The sequence below is a fragment of the Nilaparvata lugens genome, chromosome 6 (genome assembly GCF_014356525.2).
Source record: "Nilaparvata lugens isolate BPH chromosome 6, ASM1435652v1, whole genome shotgun sequence".
Taxonomy (NCBI): Eukaryota; Metazoa; Arthropoda; class Insecta; order Hemiptera; family Delphacidae; genus Nilaparvata; species Nilaparvata lugens.
The window spans coordinates 8480662-8498525 of NC_052509.1; positions in this window are offsets into that span (position 1 = coordinate 8480662).

Here is a 17864-nt window from a genome sequence, read left to right on the forward strand (position 1 = left end):
ACACTGAACTATTAATTGTGAGTGGGCCAATAAATTGACTCCAGCCACCACATACTCACCAAATTCACGTCAATAAATAACAGTTCCCCACCTCAAGAGGGTCTCGTCACACCCTCCGGTCCCGGAAACGGGCAGTCGACGATTTCACGCGTCTTCAGTGACGAACGACGGCGGGCTTTCAAGTTGAATTGTTGAAAAAAAGAGTAAAAAATGGTGAATTGCTGACAATTGACAGAAAAAGTACCTCGCACAACCCCTAACAGCATAATTTACCGGAACTTTACACCATAAAACGACGTACACACTCAATAATTCCCGCGGACATCCGTTTTGGCGGGAAGAATTGCCGGGGAAACGCGGGAAAGTGTTTTATTTTGGCGGGAAGAATTGCCGCCAAAATAAAACACTTTCCCGCGTTTTTATCGTTGCTTTATATTTATTATGTTTTACGTCTTGTTTTGTCCGTTATTTCTGTTCATTTCCTATCTCGTTCTTTGTGTCTAGTGTTCAATTCATTTTTAGTGTCTTCTGTCTTGTTTTGTCGTCCTGTCCGTTCCTTGTCTACTACATAGTTTTCAAAATTCGATTCATCTACAGTGCAAAAACATTGTACCATCTGCTACAGTGAGATGCACTTTAAACTGTCAGCTTTTTTCATGAATAACAGTGATGCTTTCCATTCAAACAATGCTAATAACTGAAAATATAGATATATAGTTGTTTATTTATTTACGGTATTCATATTTTAGGTAAAAACAAAAGGCATTTGCCCACAAATGCTTTGAACCTTGATTTAGAATACACAGTTTAGAGGTTATGTAAAAATATTCTTCCTCCGCCCTCTTCTTCTTCGTCGTCTTATTCTTCTTCTTCTTCTTCTCCTCCTCCTCCTGTCTTCTTCTTCTTCTTCTTCTTCTTCTTCTTCTTCTTCTTCTTCTTCTTCTTCTTCTTCTTCTCCTCCTCCTGTCTTCTTCTTCTTCTTCTTCCCCGTCTTCTTCTTCTTCTTCTTCTTCTTCTTCTTCTTCTTCTTGAGTCAGAATACATAGTCTAGAGGTTAAGTAAAAATTATAACTTTAATCACACACAATTTTGAGTTAAAAATAATGTGTTGAGTTTTGTTTATTCCATATTTTATATTGTACTGTAAATTCGTTCTCTCTTCCAATTCTCAACCCTCATCTCTTTGCTTCTTCTATCGTTTTCTATCTCGCATTTCTCTTTTAACTATATATCATTAGTTTCATACCAATCTTTTTTCATATTCTATTTAACTTCCCATTTTTTCTCTTTCCATCATCCACTCTATCCATTCTCGGATTCATTGTTTTTCTCCCTCTTTCCCTCCCATCCTTTGTATGGAAATTTATCCTCTCCTGTTTCTTTCCCCAGTCTACCACTGTCACTTTCTCCTGTTGTAATTTTTTTATTTTGTGTCTATAGACCTCTTCCTCACTGTTATATTCTTTTTGGTTCCTTCCCCTCCTTTTTACACTCTTCTCCTTCCTCTCTACTCTGTCCATCTCATTTCCCTTTCTTTCCAAAACATTCTCTCTCTTTCACATCCTCTTTCCATCATTCACTCCCTCTTACACTCCCTCATTCCATTTCCATTTTTATGTCCTCAGCCTCAACTTTCGACCTTTCTCTACCTCTTCCCACGTTTTTCTTTTCTACTTCTTTCTCCATTTATCTTTTCTCATCTCTCCTTCTCACAGCTCCATCTCGCAAACGCACTGTTTCCTTCTCATCTGTCCATCCGTCTTTTTCTTTCTCATGCTCCTCTTCCTCTCTCTCTCTCTTGTTCCTATTTATTCTTCTCTCTTCTGTTTCCCACCCCTCACTAAAACATTGCTTGTTCCAGACAGACCACTCCACAAATTCTGTCCGAAAATATATCTTTCTTTCCAAAATTTATTCCTGTTGTTTCTGGCGTGTCCAAATAAACGGGCAATGGTCGAACAATGTGAGCTACATTCTACAAATAAATCTGGTTTCGTTCCTGCTTCATTTTCATCTATTTCTCTTCCACTAACACCTTCCCTCTTCAATGTTTTAGAAGCATACAATAGATTGACCAGTTTGGTTCAGATATTTATCGTGAGGTCTACACGTTATAATGGCAGTGGAGAAAGATAGGAGAACAGCGTTACCGATTCTCTGCCTTGCCACTGCCGTCTATCAGAGTTGGTAGATCTGAGTTGGTAGCACTGGACTACCCTGTTTGTTTCAAGTGTACTTCAGTCTCTAGATTTTCTTACTTTTCAATTAATTAATTATAAAGTACAGTGATTAAGCATAGTGAGTGTAATTATTAAGCTGATTAGTACCTGCTGAGTGTATCCAATAGTTACAGACGTGTGCTGGTGAGTTAGTCAATGTTGGATTTGGAGAGCGATTTGCACGGGAACTGTTGCTCGATTAGACTCCATTTTTGTCGCTGGTTTTCGCCTGCTTTTGTTTACACGAAGTGTTGGTGTAGAATAGTGAGATTTGGGTTTGTGATTCCATTGAGCGAAAATCGTGATAACGCCGGGCGAGGCCGGCACGTGCGGCTTATCTGTCGCTTGGCTCTCAATCAGCTGTTCGTTTCGTTTCAATCAGCTCAATCAGCACGGGTTTCGTTGCCAGGGCGACCGCAGACGCCAAATCGAGAGCATCTGGTCAGTTAGCTGTCAGTCTTTCGTGCCGCCAAACTTTGAATTGGGAAGTACGCGTTTGCCGGCTGTTTGTCTTTCTTTCATACCGTACTGCGTTTCAATACTTTTAATCATGTCGAATTTCAATCCGGAAAGTTCTTTACTAGATTGTCTTTTCTCTCTGGCCTTCTGAGATGTTATTAGTATTATCATCCTTCCAATCCCTGTTACCTTGTTTGTAACCTGTGTTTCTCAGGAGCTTCCTTTTCTCGACCTGCCACGAAAGCTCTCTTGGCGTTTTCCTTTATTCCTTCTTCACCTATTCCTTATAATAAGACAATTTTATCATTTCAAGGATTCAAATCAATTTTGCTTCTCGTTTCACATCGGAATGCTCACCAGACGGGCTCGGAATAATCTGACTAGACAAACTTGCGAGGAAGGAATACATCTAAGCGAGGGCTTAATGCACGAAGAAGTGATTGACTTCGCTATTCAAATCCATAGTGCACTGAGTATCATATCTTCTCGACACTCAAGTGAAGATATCATAGACGTCGTTCCCCACCTTGTTAACATTTTGAATCGTCTGGACGCTTGTCTGAAAATAAATAGCGATCTTCAAATGGATCTGACTGAGATTTCATCTGAAAATTCTCATTTGAAAAAGAGATTAGAGGACGAAAAAAGGAAGAGAACTTTATGTTTAGATGTCTCTTTGTCTAATGAAGAGAAAGCAGATAACGAAATTAGAGAACTTAATTCAAAGCTGAGTTCAATGATGACAATTATTGACGATTTAAAGGCTGAAATTTGTTCAAAGGATGCGATCATAAATTTATTGAGTCATGATGCTCAAATTTCATCAGAGAAACTGTCGAAATTGGAATCAGAGTTTAGTTTGATGAAAAGTAATAGTTCGTCTTATACTGATTCCACAAGTCACGATGATTTTATGAAGCCGAGAGATAAAGTAAGAACAAGGCCCTATGATACTAGTCCTATAATCTTGAACAATCGATTTTCTCCTCTCTCCTCAAACGAGTCGTTAACATCCTCGTCTACATCGAAAGCACTAAGAGTGAAGACACAAGTGCATGTAGCTGCTACACCTAAAAAAGAACTTAGAAAGCCCTCCTTGAAAGTGAGTGAAGCCAGTCACACTGGGAAGAAAAGGAGATTGACTGTATTGTCTTGCAGTCAAGGCAAGCAGCTAAGCAAGTACTTGCAGCAGTTGGATGACGAATTCGAGATATTTGTCTATACTAAGTCTGGTGCCAAGCTGAAAAATGTTATTCAGGATGGACTTCAGTTTGTTCGAGATTTTACTGAGAACGATGTTATTGTCATTTTAGCGGGCACTAACGATACTCATTTGTATGAGCCATATCAACTGACTCTTCTACAAGGGATGGATGCTCTACTCGACCTCGATATCAATACCAACATCGTTGTGTGCGGTGTTCCGTGCCGTTATGATGCCCCTACTCGGAATGATGACATTCAGCATTTCAACTCCTGCATCTCTCGAATGGTGCACAACTATGATGGCGTAGCCAAGCTCCACTATTTGGATATCAACGTCTTCCTCCAGAGAGCTCATCTCACCAGACATGGCCTACATCTCAATAGACAAGGGAAAAGACTTCTCTCAAAAAAATTGACAATATTCATTAAGCAGAAGGTGATGAATGGTGTTGTAAACTATTATTCTCCAGTTTCCGTTGTAAAACAGGTTCCCTCAAAAGTGCAGGTATTTAAAAACTGGGATGTGCCGGTATCTCCTGTGATTCAACTAATTGAATCCTTCCCTGTTACACCCCCTCTGCCAAATTCTCCCGTATCCTGCAGTCCTGAGCCTATTGGAACAATACCTACTGCGATGAATCCAATAGATCCTCCTTTGCCAGTGAGCTCAGCTGATACATTGATAAAGAAAACCCATTCAGGTGTTCTGGATTGTTCTCTCCTGACAAATTGTAATCGGGATACTGCATTGTCGATCAATGAGTACGAAGCAGATATCAGTAGTTTTTTAGTCTAGATTCCCCACCCTCACCCACTATGGGCAATGCGAAAGTGACACAGAATAATAATATTGTTAACTTAGCTCACTCTTTTACTCCCATTGTGGGTGTTAATCCGAAATTTACCGCACCTAAACAAAACAACTTTAATACATTTCAGAACGGAAAAATTGCAATCATGCATCAAAATGTCCAGCATTTGCCATCACGGTTAGATCTGTTGAAAATTAATTTGGAAGAGATAAGACCGGATATTCTAGCTATGTCTGAACATAAGATGTCAGAAGGTGAATCAGCATTGTTGAATATACCCAATTATAAGATTATCTCTAAATATTGTAGATGTAATAAGATAGGAGGTGGAGTCATGATTCTTGTGAATAAAGAGAGAGATTTAAAAAGTAAAAGTGTAAATCTACCAGCAATAAACTTAATCGCTAAGGAAAAAGAGTTTGAGTGCTGTGTTTCTGAATTTTCTATTGATAATAATTTCTCCTTTGTTTTGGCATGCTTGTATAGGACGCCACAGCACTGCTTTTTAGATCCGTTCTTAGATAAGTTGGAAATTTTACTAGAAATATTATGCAGGAAGTTTAAAAATGTTGTATTGGTAGGTGATTTAAATATCAATGTTTTGGAAAAAAATACTACTTATCATAAGTTGAATAACGTGCTGAAAATGTTCAATATGACCTATAAGATTGATTTTGCCACAAGAATTACTGAAACCTCTGAAACTGCAATAGACAATTGTATAACAAATATCGATGATAATAATGTAAAAGTGTCTGGTATTATTACTCACATTTCTGATCATGACGCTCAGCTATTTGAAATTAGGAATATCAACAGACCAAAAAATAAAAAATTAAGGAAACTTAGCCGTAAGTTTGATGATTGCAATTTGAAAATTCTTATAAGAGATTTACAGGAACGTAATTGGATAGAGGTTTACCAATCGGTAGTGAATGAGAAATATGATACTTTTATTTCTATTTTTAAATACTTTTTTGATATTAATTTCCCAATACGCTTCAGAGATGTGAAATGTCATAAAGGAGTGTCATGCACTGATGTTGTAGACAGAAGAGATGAACTGGTCAAACTTGAGACAGAATATAGAATTACTAAGAGCGAGGATGTTAAACTTCAAATTATTAATAAGAAAAATGCTCTGAGACACCTTATTAACGTAAATAAACAGAGATTTTTCGATAAAAAAATCACAGAAGCCAGTAATAAAAGTAAAGTAACTTGGAGTATGATTAATGCTGAGGTTGGCAAAAACTCAACTAATTTTCCTAATATTAGTAGTATTCTGAATGAAGGAGATCTTGTAACCGACCCCTACAACATATGTAATGTTTTCAATAACTTTTTTACAAGGGCAGTTGAAACCCATGTAGTACCAAATATTCCAAACAGCTCTAGTCTGTTAAGTACACTCAATGTTCAAAATAATAATCATTTCTCCTCAAGATTCAGATTCATACAGATTTCATCACATGAATTAGCAAAAATTATAATGACTTTTGAAAGTAAATTCTCTTCTGGACCTGATGACATTCCAATGGCGATAATAAAAAAAGTTCTACCCACAATTATTAAGCCGTTGACTCATGTAATTAACTCTTCACTGATATCGGGCTATTTCCCAAAGTCTTTAAAAATAGCCAGAGTCATACCGATATTTAAGAAGGGGAATGCCAAAAGTCCTGAGTGCTTTAGACCAGTTTCTGTCTTATCAGTGTTTTCAAAAATATTGGAAAGGGTGGTGTATGACCAGTTGGTAAAGTATCTAGAGTCCAACAACATACTGGACAGTGAGCAGCATGGGTTTCGATCTAACAGATCGACTATCTCAGCAGGAGTAGATTTTGTTGGGTCGATTATAGATGCGGTGGATAGGGGTGATAAGGTAATGGGTACTTTTCTGGATTTGACACGTGCATTTGACAGTGTCGATCATGATGCTTTATTAGAGTCACTCAAGGGCATGGGAGTGCTGGGGAAAGAGCTGTCCTGGTTCTCATCCTACTTGAAGGGAAGACAGCAATATGTGGAATTGGAGAGGATTGATGTAACCTCTTCAATTAACTATAAAATGAAGTATCGCTCTGAGCTCAAAAGTCTCCATTACGGTGTCCCGCAAGGTTCAATATTAGGCCCTTTACTGTTTCTATGTTACATTAAGGGGTTACCTGAGGTGATCCGAGGACAGGCATCTGTTTGTCTTTATGCGGACGATGCCAACATTATTTTTACGGGTAAGACAGTTCAGGATGTGGAGAAATCATCAGCCCAGGGTCTAACAGCAATCAATAAATTTCTAAACAGCCGAAATCTCCTCCTAAATCCCAATAAGTCAGTTGTAGTCCCTTTCTCAACTAGGCAGTGCAGAAGTGTTTCAAGTCCAAACATTATATTAGATGATAACATTTTAGAGCATTCAACTAGCACAAAATTCCTAGGTTTGGTTATTGATGAACATTTGTCTTGGAACAAGCATGTCAATCATGTGCTGAAGAAAATATCACCAGGCCTGTTTGCTCTTAGGCGTATGACCAATGTGTGTGGGCTGAATGCTCTGAAAGCAATTTACTACGCATTGGTTCATTCCAATATAGCTTACGGCCTGTGTATCTATGGCTGCACATCGAAAAAAAACTTGGATAAAATATTAGTTCAGCAGAAAAGAGCACTGAGAATTATCATGAACATAAAAAGGAGGGACTCGGTGAAACAAATTTTTTTCAGCTAGGCATATTGACAGTTTATGGGCAATATGTTTTTGATGTAATAATGTACTTTAAAAAATTCACTGATTTAGAAAAGAGAAGTAGTATTTCACATAGATATAATACTAGATCCGGAAGAATAGTACAGAGACATAATTTAGAATTTTTCAAAATGAAGACAGCTTTCATGGGAGAGAAATATTTTAACATGCTGCCCCGAAATTTAAAATTCATAGAGGAGTTGACAATCTTTAGAGCCAAGCTGAAGAAATATCTGATAGGATTGTCCTTATATTCATTTGAAGAATTTTTAAATATTTGATTGTGATGAATTTGTTATTGACTGTTTTATGTGTTTTGTTATTTTATTATGTATGACGTTATTCAATGTATCTGTACATTTGTTGAATAAAATATGATTGAATGATTGATTGATTGAGAGATGAAATACGCTTCTATTTCTATATGCTTCTATATAGGATGACTGATACCGGTATATCTGATGCAATGTTAATTGTTCATTCTTGTCCAAATAATCAATTTATCTATTTATTTATTCATTCGTCAAGAAAATATATTCTTCAATAATTGAGATTTCAGTTATTATAACATGACGCTGAGAATTATTCGAATCCTGAAAAAAAATAAAAAAGGTATAGGCTGATGATCATTGTAATCATTATCGCAATGATCGTCAATCATCGTAATGATTATCGTAATAGGGTAATGAATGAATAATAAAATATTGGAAAATCAACTACGATCATTCTCAAATAATTATGGTTCTTGAAGCACTGATAGTATTCAAATGTTTTTTGAAAGTTTGAAGTAAATCTCACCATGAAAACAACAAACCAATGTACCTAGATTGTAATGTATTCTAGGTAGGCAACATTGATACAAACCATCAAGATACGTCAAATTCTCAACTACACAAAAAAAAAACAAAACAAAAAAGGTCCCAAGGGTTCACATCCACACCCCCTCCATGTTTACCAGGGGGGAAGGATAGCGAATTGGAGGGTGTATAGAGATGGGTTAATTGTTTTTGAAATGTTTTCCAAGACGTCAGACAGTTGAATCAGTTTACCATTAAGTCAGTGAGTGTCAGGCTATGACACAGCCTGTCAACCATTCTCTCGTTCCCCACTTTTTTGCTGAGAAGTCATTTTAATTAAAAAACGAATACGCAAATAATATATACGTGTATATTGGATGATTTACGGGGGAAGAACAACCCTTCCCACTTATAAAAATATCCATATATTCGCAAATACATATATAGATTCACATTGGATGATTTTAAAAAACGTACAACTCTTTCCACTCCCAAAATATACAGGGCATTGCTTATATTCACAAATAATGATTTTTGAAAAACACAATTTTCTCACTCCGAACATACATGCAGATATATATGTTGGTTGAAATTCAACAAAAAAGAACCCTTCTTACAGCAACCCCACCCTTCCGCGGATCGGATATGTGACATTCTAGAACATTAGTCAGTCAGTTGTCACTACATGTGTGACGTCACTCGGGCTAAGTTCGCTTGTCACAAAAAATGTGTGCTGGAGATATTATTAATAAAACATAAATCTTTGACAAGTTGTCCGACTGCTGACAGACGTCAGTTTTGCATTTTTGTGCTTCCTTCTTCATAAATGTGTTTTTAAAAATCGGGGCTGTTACCAATGAATGGTTGGGCAGAAAAAGGATAGCATTGGTTCTTATGACCAAATTTTTATGGTTCAGTGTTCTCGGGGTTGAGGGGTGCTTTCAAATGAATGGTCGGGTAGAAAAAGAATTACATCAGTTCTTATGGGACTGTTCACTCATTGATAGTGTTCGTCAGAAAATAAACGAGTGCGTGATGGTTTGAAATGATGTGGAATACATTCAGTTTAGTAAAAATGAATATAGTAATGTTCATCACACTGAATTCTTTACTACTATTCGTGAACATTGGACTAATAAGAAGATTTCCATTGTGAGAGATGTGGGATTGTTTTTGAATTGTTGATGAATATAATACTTTTTGTATATTAACTTCTCGATGAGAGCTACTCTTATCTATGTGGATAAACATGTTGTGGATAAATTGTTTCAAAAAATAGTAGGCCTACTTCAATTTTTCAATTTTCAGATATCTTTTAAATTAATTGACCGAGCGAAGTGAGGTCTAAGATTCAAGTCGACGGTTTGGCATTTCTCTTAATGTTTAAATGTTTATATGTTGCGCATTTACGGCGAAACGCGGTAATAGATTTTCATGAAATTTGACAGGTATGTTCCTTTTTTAATTGCGCGTCGACGTACAGACACGGCTTTTGGAAATTTTGCATTTCAAGGATAATATAAAAGGAAAAAGGAGCCTCCTTCATACGCCAATATTCGAGTAAAAATCAGACTATAGAATTATTCATCATAAATCAGCTGACAAGTGATTATACAGATGTGTGGAGAAACCAGTCTATTGCTGTATTTCCATAAGGTCTATAGTTTCAATCAGGCACTTATGGATGAGAATACTGCGTGAGGTCTACTGTTCACAGAACTACTAGTGTATTTCCATCTCAAGCACAAGCCTGGATATTATCACTTTTTCGACTTCACTTTGAACCTTCACAGTTCGTGGTTTTGTTTGTGAGTTGTGACTGTAGAAAATTATCATTTTATAATATTTTGTGAACTTTTATTCAGAATGGCTGGTTTACCAGGAACTAGTAGTGGTTTTGTTGGCTTATCAGAATCGAACCCAGGACAAACACAATGTAAAAATTTGGTCAAATTCCTGCTAATATCTCAACAAGGGACTATAACAAGTAAGTCTAGTGAAAAAAAACAATGTTTTTCCGAAATTCCTAAATCAGCACAGAGGTTACTGCAAAAAATCTCTCTGCTCTTCTAAATCAGCAGCGAAAGGGTTAATAATGTCTCAACTATCATAGACGAATAACATTATATTTATTGAATTTGTGATTTTTTTTCCAGAATCTGTTACATTATTTTGCATGTACATTACTTTTATATTCTTCATCAATTGTCTCGTTATTTTGTATTCTATTATATTATTGTAGGCTACATGAGTTGATAAATTGGTGTAACCGTTGGAAATCAAATAAATAACAAAATAATGAAGCGTCTCCATCTTTCTTCTATGAAATTACAGAGATGTAGTTCTGTATGTTAACAAAAACGATATCTACTGGAGTGGAGGGAATCACATGGACTGCTGCAATAACTAATGCTCAACTCTCATTGGTCAGTTGCTTCAAGTGAGAGAGAGCAATGTCGTCCAATCAGAGAGCTCCAAATCACAGCAGGTTGACTACAGCCATTTTATAGTTCATGCTGGACTCCTATTGGTCAGTTGCTTTGATTGTTGAAAGTGGAAATGTCTAGCGTCGTCCAATCGTAGATCTCCATTGCTCAATCGTATCCAGTCACTAACTCCGTGAACAAAGCCGTAGTGCATTCGTGTGACGTCAGCACAGGTAGGACTCCTACAACAATAAAAACACGAGCTGATATAGATCAGCTGAAATCAACGAATTTTTATTGGTGTAGGAGCCCTACCTGTGCTGACGTCACACGAATGCACTATGATTGTCACTTGTTTTCGAAGGTAGTGATCCAGTACACCTATTTCCTTCCAATATAATTATATCCGTATCTGTATCTCTATCCATATCTGTAAATCAAATGTATCATTCATTGAAAAATCTATTTGGATATTTGGAGCTTCTAAATTCAACTTATTTGTTTACAAATCCAACTCATTCATTTATTTACAAAATTTCACTTTCCCCTCCCACATTCTGTATAGCTATGAGCATAGCTAAGGCCCGGCTCACAGAAGTCGGTTAAATTTTAACCGTGATTATTCACACAATAAAAACTAGACAAATTGCTAAAATGATGTGTATCATTTAAATACAGTACAGTATATTATACTAATTGTGTATAATGAGGTCCACGTTATAATGTCAATGTTTGATCAGCAATTGTATTGCTATCCTTGTCTCAAAAGCGGATGGCGCTATCTTTTTCTCGCTTTGCTCTGTTGCCAGATTGTTTTTTAACAAAGTAAAAATATAACTAATTAACAAAATATTTAATCTTGATCATGAAAATTCATTATGGAATCATTGAAAAATATAATTTCTTGCTTGATAAAATATAATTAATTACTTCAAACGAGAATGAACAGTTGATATTCCATCAATAAACCTGTAACTTATCAGCTACCGTCTATAGAAGGCATTGACAAGACAGGATCGGCAACGTTGTTCTCCTATCTTTCTCCACTGCCATTATAACGTGGACCTCACTATGAATTATTTTAGGCCTAGTTTTTCTTCAAATCTTATTATTATTATTGCTTGAAAATCAAGACGAACATTATTCTAACAGCCTAAATCTGGTTGAAATTCTTACGGTATTCAAAGCCAGTACTTGGTTAGCATTGATTTGGTTCCTTGTTGTCCATTAAAAAAGAAAATAGCTTTATTCCTTTCTAACGTCGAAACCGTTCCGTAATGTTGGCAAGCTATGTAGAGATATAATGTAAGCTCTCAGGAAATCCAATCAGCAGTGAATACAATGGCACTGACTGAGAAAGATACAGGAACAACTGTCAAAAAAACACAGATTTAAGGATACTAGAAAGCCGGTTCGGTTATTACAATTGTCAATCAAATAAGTCAATCTCTGATTAGTTTATCAGGAATTGACAATGGTGTAATAACCGAAACCGGTCTTCCTAAGTATCAATAAATCTGTGGTTTTTGACAATTTCTTAGTCTTTTTCATTCAATATGAATAATTACCACAATATCAACTTCCGAACTACACAAAAAGTCAATGGCAATAATTATTGATTCAAAAATTGATGGAAGTCACTGATTTGAGTTGATGTAGTGTATTGCCAGCACTGTGATTGCCACAGTTGAACCACAGTCTAGAAACTTTTTTCCATTTCTACTCGTGATAAACCGATTTCAATCCAAACATATATATATATATTCTCGAAATAAGTGTTCCAACACTTTTCCGTTTTCTGTCTTACAGGGATTCTACGATTGAATTATTGGAGGATAGTGAATGATATATTATGATCTACAGTGAGCTCAGATTTGAAGTTGCGTGATTTATGGTCTGTCAAAACTCTTCAAGGAACTGGAAGTGGAAACTGGAAAGCACAAAAAATATGAGAGAGTTAAAGAATAAAAGAAAGAGGAAGAACCTATATATTGAGAAAGGTTAGATTAGATTAGATTTCTTTATTTATGTATGTTACAATATTTACTGGCTTATACACTAATTCACATTAAATGACGATAATGCTAGTTATTCAACGAATTTCACAAAGTATAGATAATTAATCAATGAGAATAAATATAGAATTCAATTAGAATAACGATAATATAATAATGTGATGTAACATTCATAAATCGGCGGTGTTTCAACAAATAATTGACGATTCTCTTAGAAGGCTATAAAATATCCTTCCCATTAACAAACGACCGGGTAAATGATATATTTCTCAGCAAAAAGGTGAGAGATGAGAGAACGTGGAGGATAAAGAATAAACATTGGAGAGATACCTCAACATCTCATACCATACAATCAAATTATGAATAAACAGTTGTTCAGAATAGAGTAGGTTAGATACGATGATAATAGATTTAATGAGATAAGACTGTGGATGGAGATGATAATTAACATTCAATTGATATCATGAAAACACTTGGTTGTTGTCAAAATATAATTTACTAGCCGTCAGGCTCGCTTCGCTCGCCATATCCGTCTAGCAAGGGGGCTCCGCCCCCTGGACCCCCGACTGGATCGTCCAAGAATGAGATAAAGCAGGCTCGCTCGCTCGCCTGCATTTTTCATTTGAGCATTTTTATCATATGTTAGGACAATTCGGGGGCCAGACTAAAGTGTGGCTCAACGGATATGGCGAGCGAAGCGAGCCTGACTAGTAATATAATATTCCCAGGATTGAAGTAGCAGTGCCCAATCAATTTTTCCGCGATAAATGCATTGAAATCTTCAACTTGGTGCCAACCTACAAAGTCAACTCAACTTAATGCCAACCTGACAAAATTATAATTTAGTTGCCAGTTTACAACTGTTTCGAAGAGTACTCTATCTAGATTATAGTTCTATAGTAACATATGATATATGATATGGAAAATTCAATTATAATTGAGAGATAGGAGAAGAAGAATATACAAGGTCATTACATGCTTAAAACCACCCTTAGAGTTAAAATATTGCCAAAAGATTTCTTAGTGCGCCTCTAAAGGGCCAACTGAACATACCTACCAATATTGAACAGTTTTGGTCCGGTAGATTTTTTAGTTTTGCGAGTGAGTGAGTGAGTGAGTCAGTCAGTCAGTCAGTCAGTCAGTGAGTGCCATTTCGCTTTTATTATATATATATATATATAGATATATATATATATATATAGATATATATAATTTATTTAAGAAATCACAAACATGTTTCAAAACCAATGATGTCATCTTCAGTGTGATTTTTAAAAATAAATAAGTGATATTTTGACAACAGCACAGTGTTTTCATTATAGATAGGTATCACATTATCTCACCATAAACAGTATCTTAATTAATATCAAATATCGGGGGGGACCGAGCTTTGCTCTGGAGTTTAAAAGCATAGAACATTGATTGTAACGAAAGATTGCATTTATAGTACGTATTTATTCATTTTCTTAGTCGTACAATTATTTTTTACAGTTATATGAAGAGGCACAACAGGCTCATGCCCAAAACTGTCCCTTTTCAAATTCATACTACAGTCCAAATCAAAATCTAGGTTAAGCTATCACTAATCAAAATAACAATTCATTCACACTTCAAAAAACAAAATCATCACTTACAAATATATATACTATGAATTCGATTTAGAATGATATACAATATTTGTTAAAATACTATTTAATGTTCTATACTAACAGCATCTAGTTACTATTTTGGACTTTCTGGAGTAAACATGTTTTTTAAAAAAAGAGAAATAAACGAAAATAAGTTTTTCTTGCTGAATTTTTTTTTCTTCTCGTGAGATCAGCTAAATGATCCCACAAATGCACTCGCTCACTCACTTCCATTACGGTATTGACAGACGACAAAATTCCATCTGTTTTTCCAAGGACGTATTTATCCTTTTAATGTCCTTCAGCGAGTTACCCCAGGGTTGAGACCTAGTGCAATCACTAGTAAATTTTCATATCATAAACCTACTTTGTTCCAAATTTTGTGAGAATCGTTAGAGCCGTTTTCTAGATCCGGTCACATACAGATATATAAACATATAAATAGAAATTGCTCGTTTTATAGTATAGGATTGCATACAAATTTTGATTCTCATTTTTAATGATTGAAAATAATATTGAAATGAGAGGGAAGAGCCAAGAAAATGATGTAAGGTGGATGAGATAAATAATCAATTAATAATCTAATTCGTATTGCATGAAAATCCAATCAAATCACGCAAACTGACACAATTGAATAATGAATTATATTTAAAAAATAGGGGGAAAATCTAAGAGAAGAATGAAGAAGATGATTGATTAATTACGTGAATAAATTACAAAGCACTCTGATGTACTGTTTTCCAATCTGTCAGATTTCCTTATAATAATAGATCGACAATGCTTCCAATTTAAAAACAATGGAGTGAATTTCTTGGAGGAGAATCAATACGAACTTGGAAACTAGACAGAATCTAGACACTTTCTATATCTATTCTAGATCCATGGAAATAAAGTTGGTGATCTGACACATCGTATTTGAAAAATTTGCAGGGTTTCAGATGACGCTGGATGGTTAAGCTACGTCACCGTTATCCCTAAGTGGAATGGGTGACCACGAACCGAGGAATAACCTGTATTTAGCTTAGTCACTGCCATAAATATCGAGATTTTCTTTGCAGCTCTTTTTCTATCCCCTCAATGAATAATGTTCACTATTTCCTCACGGTGTCTCTTTCTGTCTCTCTTCATCTTTTCTATTTTCCCATCTTCTCTCACTTTCCTAATTGCATTCTTTGTATCTACTCATCCTCCTTCTTCATTTTTCTTTCTCTTATTTCCTTTCTAACTGGTTTATCCTTTATAGTTGATTATATTTTTTTATCGTTATCCTTGATCATCTTCCGGATTTATCAATTTTTATTAATTTGTTAGTCCTTTTTCTATGTTTCCTTTTGCCCCTCAATGTTTATCTTTCTTTCCTGTTTATCCCAATCCTTCTAGTTTCTGATTATCCTATCATTCATCATCCAATCAATAGATCTATCTTTCAATTTCCATGGTTATAAATACATTTTTCTAGCCTATATGCTAATTTCGTAATTTCTTGAGATTTTCTCCTTATTTTCAATTTATTCACAAAACACAAAAATACAATGTGACAAAAACAATATACGAGTACAATACTCGTACAATAAAACAGGCCACAACTAATTCATTCATCCTCCTGCTAAACTCATATCATAATATTGGGGCACCGAACTTCGCTCGTTATTTATATTTATTGATAAACAGAACACAATTCTCTAAAATGATCGTGTTTATATTTCACAGCTGGCTATATGTCATCTTATGAATTTCGGGGATGCGATATTTTGATTTTCCACATACTCACTCGCTCACTCACTTTCTTACCATTCACAGCTGTTTCAGCCAAGGATGGATAATTATCATCATTTTAATGTCGTTCAGCGAGTTTTCCCAAGGATGAGACCTAGTACAATCGAATCTTTATATCATAAACCTACTATGTTCCAAATTTCGTTAAAATCGTTTTCGAGATCCGTTAAACATAAATAAACAGATATAAAAATAGCCAGACTTAAAGATAACCAGATATAGAAATAACCAGATACAAAATAACCAGATATAAAAATCTGGTTTTTTTATAGTGCTAATCACTATGATATGTCAGCATTGCATGGATGAGAAAGATCGTAGCTTTCTTTCGTCTACATTGATTCGTTTATCTTTATCCAATCTTCTCATTCCTATTCTCTCTACCCCTAATTCTTCTTCTCCTTCATCCCTTCTCTCCATCCTCAATTATCCTTCTCCCTATCCCCACCAATCTCCTCATCCCTATTTCTCATATTCCCCTATTCACAATTATCCTCCTCCTTCAAGTCCCTTCTTTCTATCCTAATCTCCTTCTCCTTCTTCTACCGTTTTCCTCTATCCCTAATCCTCCTTCTCCTTCTTCTATCCTTTTCCTCTACCCTTAATCCCCCTTCTCCTTCTTCTACCCTTTTCCTCTATCCCTTCTCATTCCCATTCCTTCCCATCATCCTCTCTCTCTCATCCCATGACTTTCCCGAACCAGCAAAGTTTTATAGCCAGGATCACAGTTACGATCCGTTTGATTTTCCAATCAAAAAGTACACGTCGACTTTCTTCTTGTACAATTTTTGATGACTCAACATAAAAGCGCGCCTGGTTTTCAACTTTGCTCCGACATTTCTACTAATGCGAACTAACTGGCCGTGAACAGACCGATTTATTTTGCCAATTGCGATCGGAAAGAGAGGGCAGATAGAGAATAGTTCATGAAAGAGTGAGATGCATGTATGTTCTATGATGCATGTAAGAGAGAGATGCATGTATTGGAGGGGAAAGATGAGTAGAACATGGAACTAATAGAGAATGGTTCAGGAGGAAGTGAGGTGGAAGATATATTAGGGATGGTTCAGAAAGAAGTAAAATGTATAAGGATAAAATAGTAAAGAAATTCACTGAAAACTGTCAGCATTCTCTATGAATAACATCAATTCTCCCGATTCAACAAATTCTGACAGTTGATAAAGAGGAATCACTGTAGCCTATATCATATCGATTTGATATTATTGACACTTGAGAAATTGAGGATATTATTTGAATACTCTATTAATTCGAGTGCATTAATCATTGAGTTGTAGTGAAAAACATGAGCTGAAATATGTTGTCGTATATTATTTGAATCCATCTGCGATTTCAAATTCATCATCTTCAGAATTACTCACGCACAAGCCAAGAGTTCATGTTGGCATCACCCTAGAAAATCGGGTGACAACCATGAATTCAATATGCTAATGAACATTGATGTGTCATCATTTCAATTTTTTTTAGTGTTTGCACTGAAAATCTAACACAAATTTATGGAATGAAAGGAACATAAACTACTCCTTCAGTATTAGTATAAAATGTATCATAGTTCAAAGTATAAACAACAGGCACAAAAAACAATCATTCCAATGGAGGCATTTAATCACTGTTCTGCAAATCCATTCTTTGAGAATATTGATTTGAGCTTTGGATCAAAAACTCTTAAGGAGTTACTTGAACACAAATAATACTTACTAGCAGTGACAACTTTTCGATGTTGATGCATTTAGTCAATTTTTGATTGAATAACCCAAAATGT